Consider the following 14,809-nt stretch of genomic DNA (forward strand, 5'->3'; position numbering starts at 1 on the left):
ACAGGAATAAAAACAAAAACAAACATTACAATGCCGCAAGCTTAGAGCAGTTATTTCCCAAGCTATGGGAAAAAAACTTCTTGTGAACCTCATTTCCTGATTAGCCTTTGAAAACCTTATGATCTTCTATAGAAATCATGAAATAAGTGGATTGTGTATTTAATGGTAAAAGTCAATCCCAATTAATATTTTAAAATATGATTTTTCTCCAAATAGCAGTTTATTCTATACTTGACACTTATTTAACTCTTTTTAAAGTGCTGAGAGTTGATTAAAAAAATTGCTGGAAGAAAAATCAGTTGATCAGTTCCTTAATTCTTTGACAAATATCACAGGTTTCCAAAATATGCTTCAAATTAAATGAAAAAAATAATACTAAGAAATAAAAACAAGAGAAAAGAAATTTAGTTATTATTTCAAATCACTAAAGCCTTGATCAATGGCCATTTTAGTGATTAAGAAAGGGAGGATATATATGATTTGTCTTAATACAGTGAAATAAATGAAAGATGCATAACTCCATTATATAATTTTTATGTGAAAGGAAACAAATTTGCCATCGCTAAAATGCCACTTTGGCATAAGTACAATTTTGAGCTGAAGGCAACAGAGAGGAAACAGATAAAAGTTCTCTGTCCTTTCCCTATTTGCCTAAAAGCAGACATAAAGTTACAGAGGTGTCCCTCTTCTGTCTCTACAGGAAGGACAGAAGTTAATTACTGGAGATAACTCTAGACCATTATTAACCGGGAGAGAGACTGCAAGGACTCAATATAACAAACCTACTAACTAGCCCTTATTTTCCATTGGTTTCACCATATAGTACCTTCCTACAACCTGCTACCTGGAAACTAAAAGTCCTTTTCCTCTGTATTGTTGCTTGTATAAAAATTTTTTGTTGCTTTTGTTAAGATACTATTGTAAATAGCCCAGGTTCTAAACATCTCTTCAAGTTACACATCATGGGGTCATGGGGTGTTTCCACACATAACGCACATGGGCGTAAAATTCTTTTTTTTTTTTTTCTTGTTAATCTTTTCTTCCTTCCTTTTTTTTTGAGAAGTTTTTGTTATAAGGTGTATGGGCTCACCAGAAAGACAGACAGACAGAGAGACAGAAAGTAAGAAATCACCCCCAGGGGGGGATGGCCATGCTGCAATCCCTTCTCCTCCATTCTCCTCTCGGGATCTTGGGCACGTACGCACACGCGCCTGGTGTGAGTTTAAGCCACTGGGTCCGGGACTAGAACTGCAATCACAATGTGGGAGTCCAGCAACATTATTATTACACCATCTGCTGGTTCCAACAATGAAATTTTTAAAGACTTACTAGATATAAGTTGTGAATGAGCTTGGTGTTTGGCACAAATTAGGCTTACTCAATAAATAATTGTACCATTGAAATGGAATAAGTGAATACAATAAAGAATAAATGAATAAAGTGCAATTCTTTGTAATAATCTATGCATACAGCTCTCATTTGTACAGAGAAATTTTTCTGTGTGGTGGATTGTTAAATTTTAGCACTTCCACCCATGGTTCTAAGTTTACCAGCATTCTTACAATAGAAAAATTAAACAGATTTTTTTATAATTCTTTTTCTTTATTTATTTGTTAGGTTATTGCCATAGAGCACATGTGCTCACTGCACAACTAGAGAGGCAGTGAGAGAAAAAGTGAGAAATTATCCCCCCAGGAGGATGTCCATGCTACAATCCCTTTGCCTCCATTCTCCTCCTGGGATTTTGGGCACGTATGAACATATGCCCAGCATGATTTTCAAGCCACCATGTTCAGGACAGGAGCTGTGTCACATGTGGCAGTCCAGCATCTTAACCACATCACCTGCTGGCCCCTCTACAATTCCTTTTAATTAGCTTGTTGATTCTTTGAAACTATGTGTCCAGTCATGAGTAACAACATCCCTAAGTACTGGCAAGGCTTTCAGGAACCGTACTAGCATAAAATGCTATAACTCTATTTTAGGGAATTTCCTGAGGCACTGGAGATTATAATTTCACATTTACAAATCAAAGGAACTCTGCTATTTTCAAGTATCTAAGATAGACCATGCCCTGAAACGTATTTTTATTTATTTTTAATTATTATTTTACAATTATTTCCATTTATTTTATACATTCAATCACGTTACTTAGCTTGCAGAGTGAAAATTCCAACATGTGTACATTTCACACTGGTCCAGTTGACAATACCATAAGATTATCCCTCAACAGAAAATAACCCATTTCATTGTCCCATAAATGCCCTGTCTCTCTATTTTTCTCTTTAATGTCCTTCCTCAGACTCTACTCCACCCTCCCTCTTCTCACACTGAATCTGGTATTCACACTGTTTCTATTTCCTTTAATCAATCAGTTTCAGTCAGAGTGCGGACACTCGGTATATATTAAGTGGGGACGTCCAATGTCTCTCCTTCATAGCCTGACTTGCTTCACTTAGCAGTAAACCCTCCGTATTCTTCCACTTTCTGTCAAAGGCCAGGGTTTTGTTGTTTTATGGCTGAGTAGTATTCCATAGAGTATATGTGCCACACTTTTTCAATCCATTCATCTGTTCGTGTGCATTAGTGTTGTTTCCAAGTCTTAGCAATTGTGAATAATGCAGCATCGATGTGCAAGCACTTTTCTGACTAAGGATCCCTCTGTCCTTTGGGCAGATACCAAGGAGTGGGATTGCTGGATTGTATGGTAGTTCTATTTGTAGATTTTGGAGGAATCTCCAAATTGTTCTCCACAGTGGCTGGGCCAATTTACATTCCCACCAGCAATGTTAAGAGAGCTCCCCTTTCACCACACCCCCACTAGCATTTATTATATTTTGTTTTTTAATCTTAGTCATTCTGACTCATGTTAGGTGGTATCTCATTGTGGTCTTGATCTGCATCTCCCTTATAATAAGGGATGATGAGAATTTTTTCAAGGGAGTGTTTTTTTCAAGTCATTCTCCCATCTTTTAATAGGTTTGAGCATCTATTTTTGGGACAGCTGCTTGAGTTCCTTGTATATTCTGAATATCAGTCCCTTGTCTGTTGCATAGTTTATAAAAATCTTTTCCCATTCTGCTGAAATGTACTTAAAAGCTAAAATTAGTTATTTGTTCCATGCTTTAATAGTTTAGATCTATTCTTAATTTTAAAAAGGGACAAAGATGGCACTTTTTTTTTTTGTCCACAAGTTTTGAAAACATTCACATTGTGTCCTGCAGAGCAGCAAAGGCTAGAGCTGCAAAGATTAATAGGATTTTCTCACTGACCTCGAGCAGTTCACCACAATTATTAGCTCCTTACTAATGAATACCACAAAGTAACAATGTATTTGCTCACATGTGAAAAACAGGTCAATTTATCTCAAGACATTATACTTCTACAAGAAAAAATAAATGTGCTAAAAGACTGTTGTGATCAAAACATTCATAATTAGGTCTAGCCCTTTAGTGAAATGACAGTTAAAGAGGCTGCTTCTCAGTGGGTAGACCAGCACGGCTAGCCTGCTCACCCTGTTCCTGTGTATAGCCGCTGTCCTTCTGACTGGCTGGTGGCTATGATTTACAACTGTTAAATCTTTTGAATACTAATACTTTTTAACACTAGACAATTACTGATCCTAAAATACCCAAGTGGTCTAGATAAATCCCTCTAATAAAATTCCTGTGGTTGACAAGAACAGTCTCTCACATGAAGCCATAGTTCCCTCTGGTACAAACAAACCCTGATAAGGCCTGTGAGCTAGAACAAAGCTTAGATGCTCTCTTGTTTAGCATTAGCAGAACTCCTCAGGTAATACAATTCATGCACTTCGGGAGCTTTATAGTTCTGTCTGTCAACTCTCTAAATTTCTGTGGTTTCAGGAAACTAAACAAATGTGCTTTACATAAAAAAAAGACAGTCCCTTAACTTGTCAAAAAACAAAAAAAGTATGATGCTGAAGCTGTGTAGAGGCTCATTAACCACCATAACTACTGCGAACTAAAAGACAATGTCATCTCCACCAAGACATTCACATACAGTTCATCCTTGCTGTGTCCACTCCATGAATCTTCAGTAGAATTGCTTAGTAATATTTACACATGCCCCATTACCTCTGGAGGCTGTCCAAGTCTTTATAATGGAAGATTGAGTAACATTTAGATAAAATTGATTGAGGCTTATGGACTTTTCTCAGTCTATAAGTACCAAAGGAATAAAGGTTTTGAGTAAGATTAACAACAAAACTCATGAATAATGCATTAAATGTATTCTTAAAAGATTAGAGGATTTCAGAGTTTCATCTGGTACTTAAAACAGTTAACTTAAATGACTATGTTGAATTGGTTTTATAATTTTTTTCTCTGGGATACGTTATGTGAAAGGAATTTTCTACCAAACGACTTCAAAAGTTCTGCTGTAATTCTATTTTCATTATTACAGACAAGTTTAATGGGAAAATATATATGTGGACATAAATCATGGCAAGATTAAAGGGATTTTTCCCTACCAGAGAGAAAATTAAAAAGTATTTTCATTATTTTTTCTCATTCATTTATACCTTATAGTATCATTTTGATAGTAAGAAATTTTCTTTTTACCCATATATACTCTTCAAATTACTTAAAAACGTCTCAATATACTGGCCCAAATGGCTAATAAAATAGAAGATCATGTCAGTTGCACTGTGTTGATCCTCTTAGCAGTCATATGAACCTTTCCTTATTTAGTGCACTGACACCTTTCATTATAGGAAACATCTCTGGCCAAAAGGCATTGCAATGACATGGAGTAATGTGACTGTAATTTCAGATCCAAATTCTAGGAAATGGGAAATGGAAAAGTCAAAGTAATCTCTGTTTACTTGCCCAGTGTAATAAAAAAGCATATGCACAAGACTGCCTTCCAAAGCTTCATTAAGTAGATTTGCAAAAATAACAATTTTCAAAACCTTCATTTGTGAAACTTAGTGTTATTTCTATTTCATTTCAAGAAAGTTCAGGTCATTTATACTAATATTCACTTGAATCATTCTAAGACAGGTGTAATTATATGAATCTATATTATATTACAGTAATGAGTGGGCATCCCAGAACCTAGCCAAACTGTCCAAGGAACTATTACAGAAAGGTTATTGATGAATAAGCTAAAATTTTTACCAATTTCCTTTTACAAATTTCCTTTCAAAATACCATTTTAGGAAAATGTCATTTTAAATAAGTCTTACATCTCAAACTGTTCTGTAATTAAATATTTAGTTATAGTTTTGGGACGAATGGAAGGAGTAGCTCCCTCTATAGTAGTACAGAAGTTAAAAAGCTTAACACTTTACATTGACATAGAACTATCCATGCTGCAAGTTGTTTCATTACCACCTGTGATGTGGGAAAAGGCAAGCTAGAATGCAAATATCCTAAGATAGCCAAAAAGGCCCTTCATGATCTGCCTCAGTTGTCTGCCTCACCAAATCTTACCTCCTAATACCTGCCTTCTTGCTATTTGAGCTCCAAAGACATTACCCCGTTCAGACGCTGAAATATGCCAAGCTCATCCTGCCCCCAGGCCTTTCCCTCTATTGTTCTGTTTGCACTGAAAAGAGCTCTTTATCCACTTTCATATCTACACTTAAAACACATCACTTCTCCAAGGAAATCTTTGCACCTGCCACCCCACCTTTCTAAAGTACATAGGTTTCTTTTTTCTCAGATAAGCCTTCTTTGGAACACTTATGACAGATACAGTTAGCAATCTAATTTGGGGAGAACTTTGGGAGCACAATGGACTGAGTTCATGCATACTCCACTTCATGTTCCAAATACAGAGAAATATTGGATCATTGGAAAAGCCACAGTGCATGTTTATGGTTTTCTATGCAAAAATGCATCATGACTTTCTGACAACCCAATACTATATATATAGATAAGTTATTTTAAATGTGGTATAGAGCAAGAGAGAAAGACAATGGGTTAGTGTCCAGATACCAAAAGAGGTAAATCATTACACCAATAATCATGTGAGTTGCCACTGTGGTGTTTTTCACAGTGTTGAACTTGAATAAGGTCTACAAAAACAGAGTATTCTGTTTTTATGCCTATAAATACAGAAGCAAATATCTGCCATTGAAAAAGAAGCCTCACAGTGTTGGGAGACAAGAGTTCTAAACTTCGAGAGTGCCTCAAAAAGTCAACCTGATGCCAACAAGTGGCATGGTGGTTAAGGCACTGAATTCCCCATGGCCAACCATGGTTCAAGTCCTGGACTTGAAGTCTTGAAAATCATACCGCACTTGGTTGCATACATGTCCAAAACCCTGAAAGAAGTGAGGAAAAGGAATTGCAGCATGGCCATGCTCACCACCCCAAATCACTTGTGGGTGATTTTTCACTTTCTCTCTCTCTCACCAGCAAGCACGTGTATCCTATGGTGAAAGCAAAACAAACAAACAAACAAACAAAAAAACAAAATCTGATTGACTCGCAAATTAATTGCCTGCTAAAATAACACTATTTCTTCTCCAAAAGAAGATAATATAGACTCTCTAAAATATAAATTCTATAATGAGTGGCAATGTCCAAATTTGTAGAATTTTAAAGAGCAGGGAAACATTTTACAGACACTAGCTATGAGACTAAGGACTTACATATTGAAATTGGCAAATAAGAATTTTAAGTAGGTATTATAAATATGTTCAAAGTCTTAAAAGAAAGCATATTCATAATTAATAAACAGATAAAATTCAGCAGAAAAGTGTCCACTATAAAAAATAAACTCTTTTCAGAACAAAATGATATCATTTCTAGAAGAACAGAATTATGGCGAACATTGGCTGCCTGCCCATTATTCATTTACACCTCTTTCCTCCTTCACTAAGAAATGAAAGGAAACACTCTCATTGTTCAAATGCTGGTTCTCTTATGGCTCAGAAAGTAAGATGGTGTTTGTGAGGACTTTGGAAAAATGTTTCTTGTCTGGAGTTGAATATTATATCCCAGAATTTAATCAGGAAGATTGAACCACAAAAGAAAATAGATTAAGTACATGAGACTGAATGGGTGAAATAGCATTTTATGACTTTTGACTAAAACATTACTGATTTTCTTCTAGGCTTTGTTTTCCAGTTTTAAGGATTTTTGTCCTGTCATGAGCTGTCAATAGTTTCATGTACCTACTATTTGAACAGAATCCTAACTTGTTTCCTGGCTTTAAGTTTTAGGCAAAGTTCCTTAGCATTTATTTGATGTATTAAAGTTAAAACTCCTTTTCTTGAAATTAAAAAAAAAAGAGAGAGAGAGAGACAGTAAAGTGATAGTTGTTTCCCTTCCAATACTGTTTTGTCTTGATGTTCAGCTTGGAACTGTTGGTATATCTCATAAATGTGAAGAGTCAACTACGGGAAAAAAGCAAAACAAACAAAAAAACAGAATGGGTAGATCTGAGTCTTTGTTGCTGTCACTGTTTCTATGAATTAACCAACTCTGGAGATAGATTCTGGATTTCTTGTTGGAGAAGATAATATATTTTTTGGCTGTTTGCTAAACTTTGACTTAGGTTTTTCTCCTACTTGAAGTTTGTAAAAGCACTTTGACTAGAAAAACTGCTTGCTATGGTTTGGATAATGGTTTGCTCCTCAATAGTTTGTTTTGAAATTTGGTCTCCAGTGTAATGGCATTGAAGGTGAAGAGGTCTTTCAGAGCTAAGGCCTAATGACTGGTGTCTGGATCATGGAGTCATCAGTCTCATGAATGGATTAATGATATCTCTCAAGACTCAGGACCAACAGTTAGCGTAATGGCTGTCTTGCTGGACTCCCACATAGCTGACTGTCGTTTGAGCCCCAGACCCGGGGACTTAAATTCAAGCCGGGCATGTGTGTATGCATGCCCAAAATCCCAAGAGGAGAATGGAAGAGAAGGGATTGTGGCGTGGCCATCCTGGGGGGTAATTTCTCACTTTCTGTCTCTCTGTCTCTCTCTGTCTTTCTGGCTAGCGCACATACCCTATAGCAAAAACCTCTCAAAAAAAAAATATATATATATCCAGTGAGTTCTAGCTCTGGTAAGAAAGGGTGAGTCCTTATGAGAGCAGGTTGTTATAAAAGGAAGACTGTTGGACCCAGGTCTGTCTCTCTGTAATCACCTGTCATCATTTCTGCTTCTGTTGGCCATATGTGACATAACCAGCCTGATGCCAACTTTATGCCATTGGACTTCCTAGCCACCAGAACGATGAGGCAAATAAACGTCTATTCTTTGTAAACTATCCCAGCGTCAGGAATTTCAGAAAAGAGCACAATAGAGGGCTAATATACTACTAAATAATATATTCCAATAAGAAGAAATCTAAAAATAAGGATGAGATACCAAAATTAATTGTTGAATTATTTGTTCTTATAGTTAAGACCATAAAATAATAGGAATTGTATTTACATTCTTTGTTCATTAATGTATCCATAAGCCCTCACAATTCTATATAATATTCATATCCATAGAATAATCAAATAGAGTATTAAAAAGTGTAGTCTTTTAAATACAACATCCCCACCTAATACATGGGTAGCTCAATTTTCTAAGTGTCATTATACAGATAGAAGATGTAGAATTCTGATCTGTAGTCTTTAAGTTCAGTGCTCTTTTTTCCGTATTGCAAATTCTCATTCTCTCTCTCTCTCTCTCAAGGTTCAGAGAGAGACAGTTAGAGGGAGAGGAGAAAGTGAGAAATAATGCCCACGGGGAGATGGCCATGCTGCAATTCCTTCTCCTCCATTCTCCTGCTGAGATTTTTGAGTACTCACATACATGCACCCAGTGTGATTTTCAAACCACCGGGTCTGGAACTTGAAACCATGGTTGACCATGTGGGAGTCTAGCACTGCAGACACCATGCTAACTGCTGACCTCATATTGCATCATCTCTTAACAGAGTGACAGTCTTGAATATACTTGTATTTACCTATTCTAACTGAAACTGAAATGCCAAAATTTTATTAAATTACAGTGTTTGAGAATTAAACACTAAGAATTTCTATTCTTAAATAGTATTGGTGACAGTTATTTCCCAAGATCTTAGAAAAAATAAATATGGTACTAGCACTAATCTGCTCATATAAACTTTGAAAGTTCTAGCTTATTCTTAAGAAGGCCGTGTTGATTGCCCACGTTTAGTAGCCTTTCTCTACTAATGTCATAAGCATTCCTCTCCAATTTTCTACTTTCTTTTTCATATGTGGTTTGAGAACCAGTTTAAAAGCATGCCTTATAAAAAGAAGTAGAATTAATAAATGTAGACATGAAAGAACAGTAAGATTGAGCAAAGAAGGAACCAAGTTGCTATTTTGAAAAACATGTATCCATTCATACATAGATACACGCTAAATCTATTTGTGTATACATATGTATTTTTCATTTAGTAATGAATAAGTTTTCTAGGTATTCTATGATTCTAATTATACTATGATTGAAGTAATAGCACAACTGGGTTTCTTTCTCAGGGCACTAAAACTGACGAAGTTGAGAACATAAATCACCAAAGACGTTTCATATAGATAAAAATAAATCAGTGGGTTTTCTATTGCCTCCTGATGTAATAGAACTCGTTCTTGACTTTAAAAAATCTCACAGACAGGTCTTCCTGTCTATAATATCAATCAAATATTTAAAAAAATAAAATTTCTTCTCTATAGTCTTTCATGCAATTTATCATACAAACAACATAAATTCTCCCATGTGGTGTCAGATTTTATAGTCAACATTTTCCAAAGTGCTTATTTCTCTTTTGTGGAGATCAGAAAATATTTTCAATTCTTTCATATAGAACTCTATGCAATAGTGTTTTTATTTGAGATTTAAAACTACACAAGAAATGCAAATTAGAATTGAATAGTCTAATCTCTCGAGAATAATTATATCACTATGATATTGAAGTTTTTAAAAGTTGATGAAAGTTCTTGTAATAAATTGTTACTACGTTTACTTTCAAATACATGGTTTAAAGATTAAAACTATCTAAAAACCATTCTAGTTACTGTTTCATCTGGCAACAGTATTCTATATGTATAATTTAGACACTCGACATTTATTGAAGTTATTGACAATGCTTTAAAGTAATTTATATTTTATAATTACCTGTTAGGTATATTTGTAATTTTAACTTTTTATGTTATAGCTAGTCATTCCACTAGTAGCTTTTAGTGGAGGGAATACATGGGAGCATTATTATTAAATTTATTATTGCTTTCGAAATGAAAGAATCTTTCAAAAAAATTTCACAAACTTTAGCTCCAGTATGATCTGCCTATTATGAGCTTCTTTTCAATAATAAAAGTTTTATACATGCAGTATAATCGAATCAATAAGGTGAGAATCATCATTTATAGAGAAATTACATTCTTGAAAATAAATTTATTTTCAGTATTTCTTGTTACCTGCTCTCTTCCCCTCTATATCAGAGTAATGAGCCACAAAACTACCAGTGTCTTGCTTACTTCACATTCATATTATGTAGAAAATTTGATTAATCTTTTGGAACCAAACTACCACCATAAAACCCATTCTATTTCATTATGACATAAAATAGTTTGAATCTAATGTTATTGTTTTAAGAGCTTGTATGTAAAACTCTCCTTTTATGACCATTTAAAGAGTATATATAACCGGATTTTAGATATAATTTGTAAGAAACTGTATTTTAAAAGGTATTGTCCATACATTTTGTTCTGATAACTTGTGTCATACCAGTACTTCTTAAAAATAAGAAATAAAATGTTTTTCATTTGTTTCTAGGCTTCTAATAACCTTTACAAAAAGCAATATTTTATAGACATAAGCTGGGTCAATTACAATATATGAAAATAGGCTATACTTAAAATTGTTTTAAAATGAAATCCTTATATAACACATACCATCAATAATGTGTTTATATTAAATAACCTACAGGCAACTAGTTAGTTTTAGAAGACAGTTCTATATCCTTTACCTTTAATATTCAGGATCTGGCATTCTAAGTATGATAGATGTTGGCCAAAAAGTATAATCTTGTAAGTTATGTTTCCAAAGAGAAAATAAATTCTTGCTCTGTAAGTTGGCATAAAGGCAATACCTAAATATTACTGGCATAATACATAGTGGCTAACCAATGAAAACTTCCAATAATTTTCAGAACTAAAAGACTTGTAGGAGGTGAATTTAGAGCCACCAAACTTTATAATTTAAGAATGATTAATATTTTAAACCTGCATTAATCTCATCAACCATATCTTATACATTTTATTCTTGAAGTAAAAAAAAAAAACAAGAAACGAAAAGAAACTGTGATGGTTTATATTCAATTTTAACTAGAAAAAGACTTTCCTTATTACACAAAATCACAGATTCCCAAATGCCTTTATAGACCATCCTCTCCCCACCCCACATACACACAGTGTCCAGGTTACTTTTAAATATATAGGTTCTAGGGTTCTGTCTCGAGCCCACATTGCCACACCCTTGTCTTGCTGTGTCATCCTTTTAGGAAAACAAATGAAAAAACATTTAGTGTAACAGGTTAGGCTACACACATTGTCTCATGTTCACTGCCCATACTTTCCCCCATGCTGTATGTGAATTTATGTTGTAGTGTAAAGTCTAGGTGGCTCATTTATACTTTTCTCCATTAAGACTGAACTAATGCTCCCCTCACCCCAAGGAACTCCTTTCAATCCTTACTACCTCGGGCTGCAGCTTGCCTCCTCTCACTGGTTCAGTAACATCCTATGTACACCTTTGTCCCTGCATTTACTACACTCAGATCTATCTTCTTCACATGACTGTGGACTTTTTGAAGATTGAAGACCTTCCGTTGATGATTTTTACATTTCCAAGTGCCTGTCTCCCAGCAGTCTCTCAGTAAGTATTTCTTAAACAAATGAACACATGGCAATTTCACATACACTCAAACTATATGCTATAATTCTACTTATTTGTCCTAAGTCACAGGTGTACTTATCACAATCTCCCAAGGAGCACTTCCTTAGATTTGTCACTGAAGCCTAACTAAAGGCAGTTATAAAAGGTGGTAAAAATATTCTGGGTCAGTCCATGAGGGAGAGATAGAGCAAGAAGTGATTAGCAGCAACTAAAATGAAAATGATGACATGATGATAAGGATAATAATAATAAAGAAAAACAGGATGGAGTACAAATATAGATATCAATTCGTTTCAAAAGGAGAAAATGTAGTGGGACTTTTTATGACCTCTGGATTTAACCTGGCTCTTTATGAGGAATGAGAGTTTTGTTCTCAAGGACATCTATTTTAGGTACAAGCAAGGTTGTAGTGAAGGCTCAAGTGTTAAAGAGAGGATAATCCTTTTGATTAATACAGAAAAGATTGCATTTCTTCTCCCTTATTTGGAAGATTTTTCCTACCAACAAAACATGATTAGACTATAGGCAATAAGCTATCTCAAAGCCCTAAATCTACAGAGTGACTTTTGAAATCTTAAACATTGAATGAGGTATGACTAAATCAAGAAAATTCAGAAAGAGGGACCAGCAGATGGCATAATGGTCACGTCACTGGACTCCCATGTAGTTGACTGTGGTTCGAGTCCTGGACCCAGTGGCTTAAAACTCATACCAGATACATGTGCATGTGTGCCCAAAATATATCATCTGAAAAAAGGGTATGCAGCCAGTGCCATTGTTTAAGAGGCTGGAGTCCTCGTGGCCAATTGAATGACTCAAGTCCCAGACCAGATGACTTGAGAAACACACCCGGCATGTGTGCCTCCATGCCTACAATTCCAACAAGAGGGAGAAATGCCGTGACCATTCTCTATGGAGGGATGCTTTTTCATTTTCCCTCTCTTGTTCTCTGTCTCTCCTGAGAGCACTCACATACTCTGGCAAAATTTAAAATAAACAAGTATGAATTTGAAGACTAAAAAATAGAATTCCTTCTTGAAAATAATATATTCATCATCAAATAGATTTTTTTAAATATGTTTAGGTCCTTAGGGGTTCATGGTACAGCATTAGCCTAAAAACAACTGAAAAATTCTGGTAAAGAATTCTGCTAACTTTGTTGAACTGTGTATTCCTAAGCTCACGTATTTCCTAAATTCATTTAATGTGAATTCATTCATTGTTTCAATAAATTTTATTGAGCACTCATAATATCTATTAATGTCCTAAGAAACTAGAATTGTGAAGTGCTATTATAACTAATTTCCTAGGAAGATTTTTTGAAAAGCGTCTTACAAAATTGCATCAAAAGTGGTACTATATCTCAAATCTCAATGCTAAATATTAAAATAATAAATGTTACAATAGTGAAAGTACAGTGTCAATGTGTAGAAACATCACATAGTGCTGTCTAAAACTGTAGTGATTTTGTAAACAATAACAAAGTTGCCTGTAAATGAACAAGAAAACGAAAGGATGTCTATCCTCTTTCTTGTTGAAATATAGAATGTTCATTCTTTCTCTGAGATGGAGAAATCTCTGGGCTTTGGTAGAGATAACAGTCCCGATTATTTGTGTGAATAAAAAAAAGCATACAACATGATTTATACATAATTATACATCATACAACTGTCAAAATACAAATAAATGTTGCAAGAAACAAACAAAAAATCCTTGAGGCTAGTAAGAGAATCTGAGATTAGACCTTGAAAGGGGTGACATAAAGACAGAGTGTCATAGTCGAACTGATTTAAATGATTCAGTTTAAAGTAGCTGAATTACCTTTCCATTATTCATCAGTATAGCACCAAGATAGACAAATACCACAATCATACATATAAACAGGATATGTGGCTATAAATCATCAGGTTAGATAAGTTAGAAGCTGCAAAATGTTTTAGGTTTCTGTTGATGAATCGTTTCCTAACTCTGTCTGGAAGACACAGACACTTAGACCATTGGACTCTATCTTTGGCTCCTATATATTCCTCTCTGAATGTTATCTTAGTTTCTTTCTTTCTATGCCAAAGTGTACTTGACATTTCAAACCAGATAACAGTGCTTGCTGGTGGCATAGGATGGTTTCTCTTTCACAGAAGCAGCAGAAACACAGATTGGTATCAATGCTCAACTGTCTTTGAAACAGAGACGAAGATGAAAAGAAAAAAAAAAGAAAACTGGGTCTTTTTTATTTTTTCCTCAACAAAACCAAAGAAGAGCTGATAAAATAAAACCTCTGTTTTGCTCTTTACTCTCCAAAGACAGTTACCCACTTAGGAAAGATAATGGGAAAAATTAAATTCCTCGAAAAAGAAAATTTGAAAATCAAGTTCCATTCGTAAGTCTAGTTTTCTCCAATGACAGTATCAAGTTGTCATACAACTATTTTTTAAAAAATTATTTTATTATTATTATTATTATTTAATTTGCCATGGGGCATGCGAACTCACCAGAGAGAGGCAAAAAGAGAGAGAAAAATGAGCAAGCAAGTCACCACCAGGTTTGAGACTCAAACTGTCAGCCATATGGGAATTCAGTGCCTTACACTACGCCACCTGCTGGTCTTGTAAAGACAACTACTATTTTTTTTTTTTTTTTTTAAGAATTATTTTACTTGACTTTATTTATTTATTTATATTTAACCAGAGAGGGACAGAGTGAGCGAGAAGGAGAGAAAGCTGCCAGGTCCGGGTCTTGAACCATGGTCAGGCATGTGGGGTCCAGCACCCTTAACCACCACACCACCTGCTGGCCCAAGACAACTACTTTTTGATATTTGAAAAGAATCAATTGTTTTCTTTATCAGTCCTGATTAGATCTTACATTGAATCACCTTTTAAGATAATTTAATAGCCAGTTAAGGTATTAATAAGTTATCTGGGGTCAGC

General features: G+C 34.8%; 1 protein-coding gene across 1 annotated transcript in view; it reads right to left on the reverse strand.

Annotated features, from left to right (window-relative positions):
• The window catches only part of CCSER1 (coiled-coil serine rich protein 1), a 531,900-nt gene that overhangs the window by 243,115 nt on the left and 273,976 nt on the right, over positions 1-14,809 (reverse strand). The gene's annotated exons all lie outside the window — the stretch shown is intronic.

Source organism: Tupaia chinensis, unplaced genomic scaffold (genome assembly GCF_000334495.1).
Source record: "Tupaia chinensis unplaced genomic scaffold, TupChi_1.0 Scaffold000094_1, whole genome shotgun sequence".
In the NCBI taxonomy this organism is placed as follows: Eukaryota; Metazoa; Chordata; class Mammalia; order Scandentia; family Tupaiidae; genus Tupaia; species Tupaia belangeri.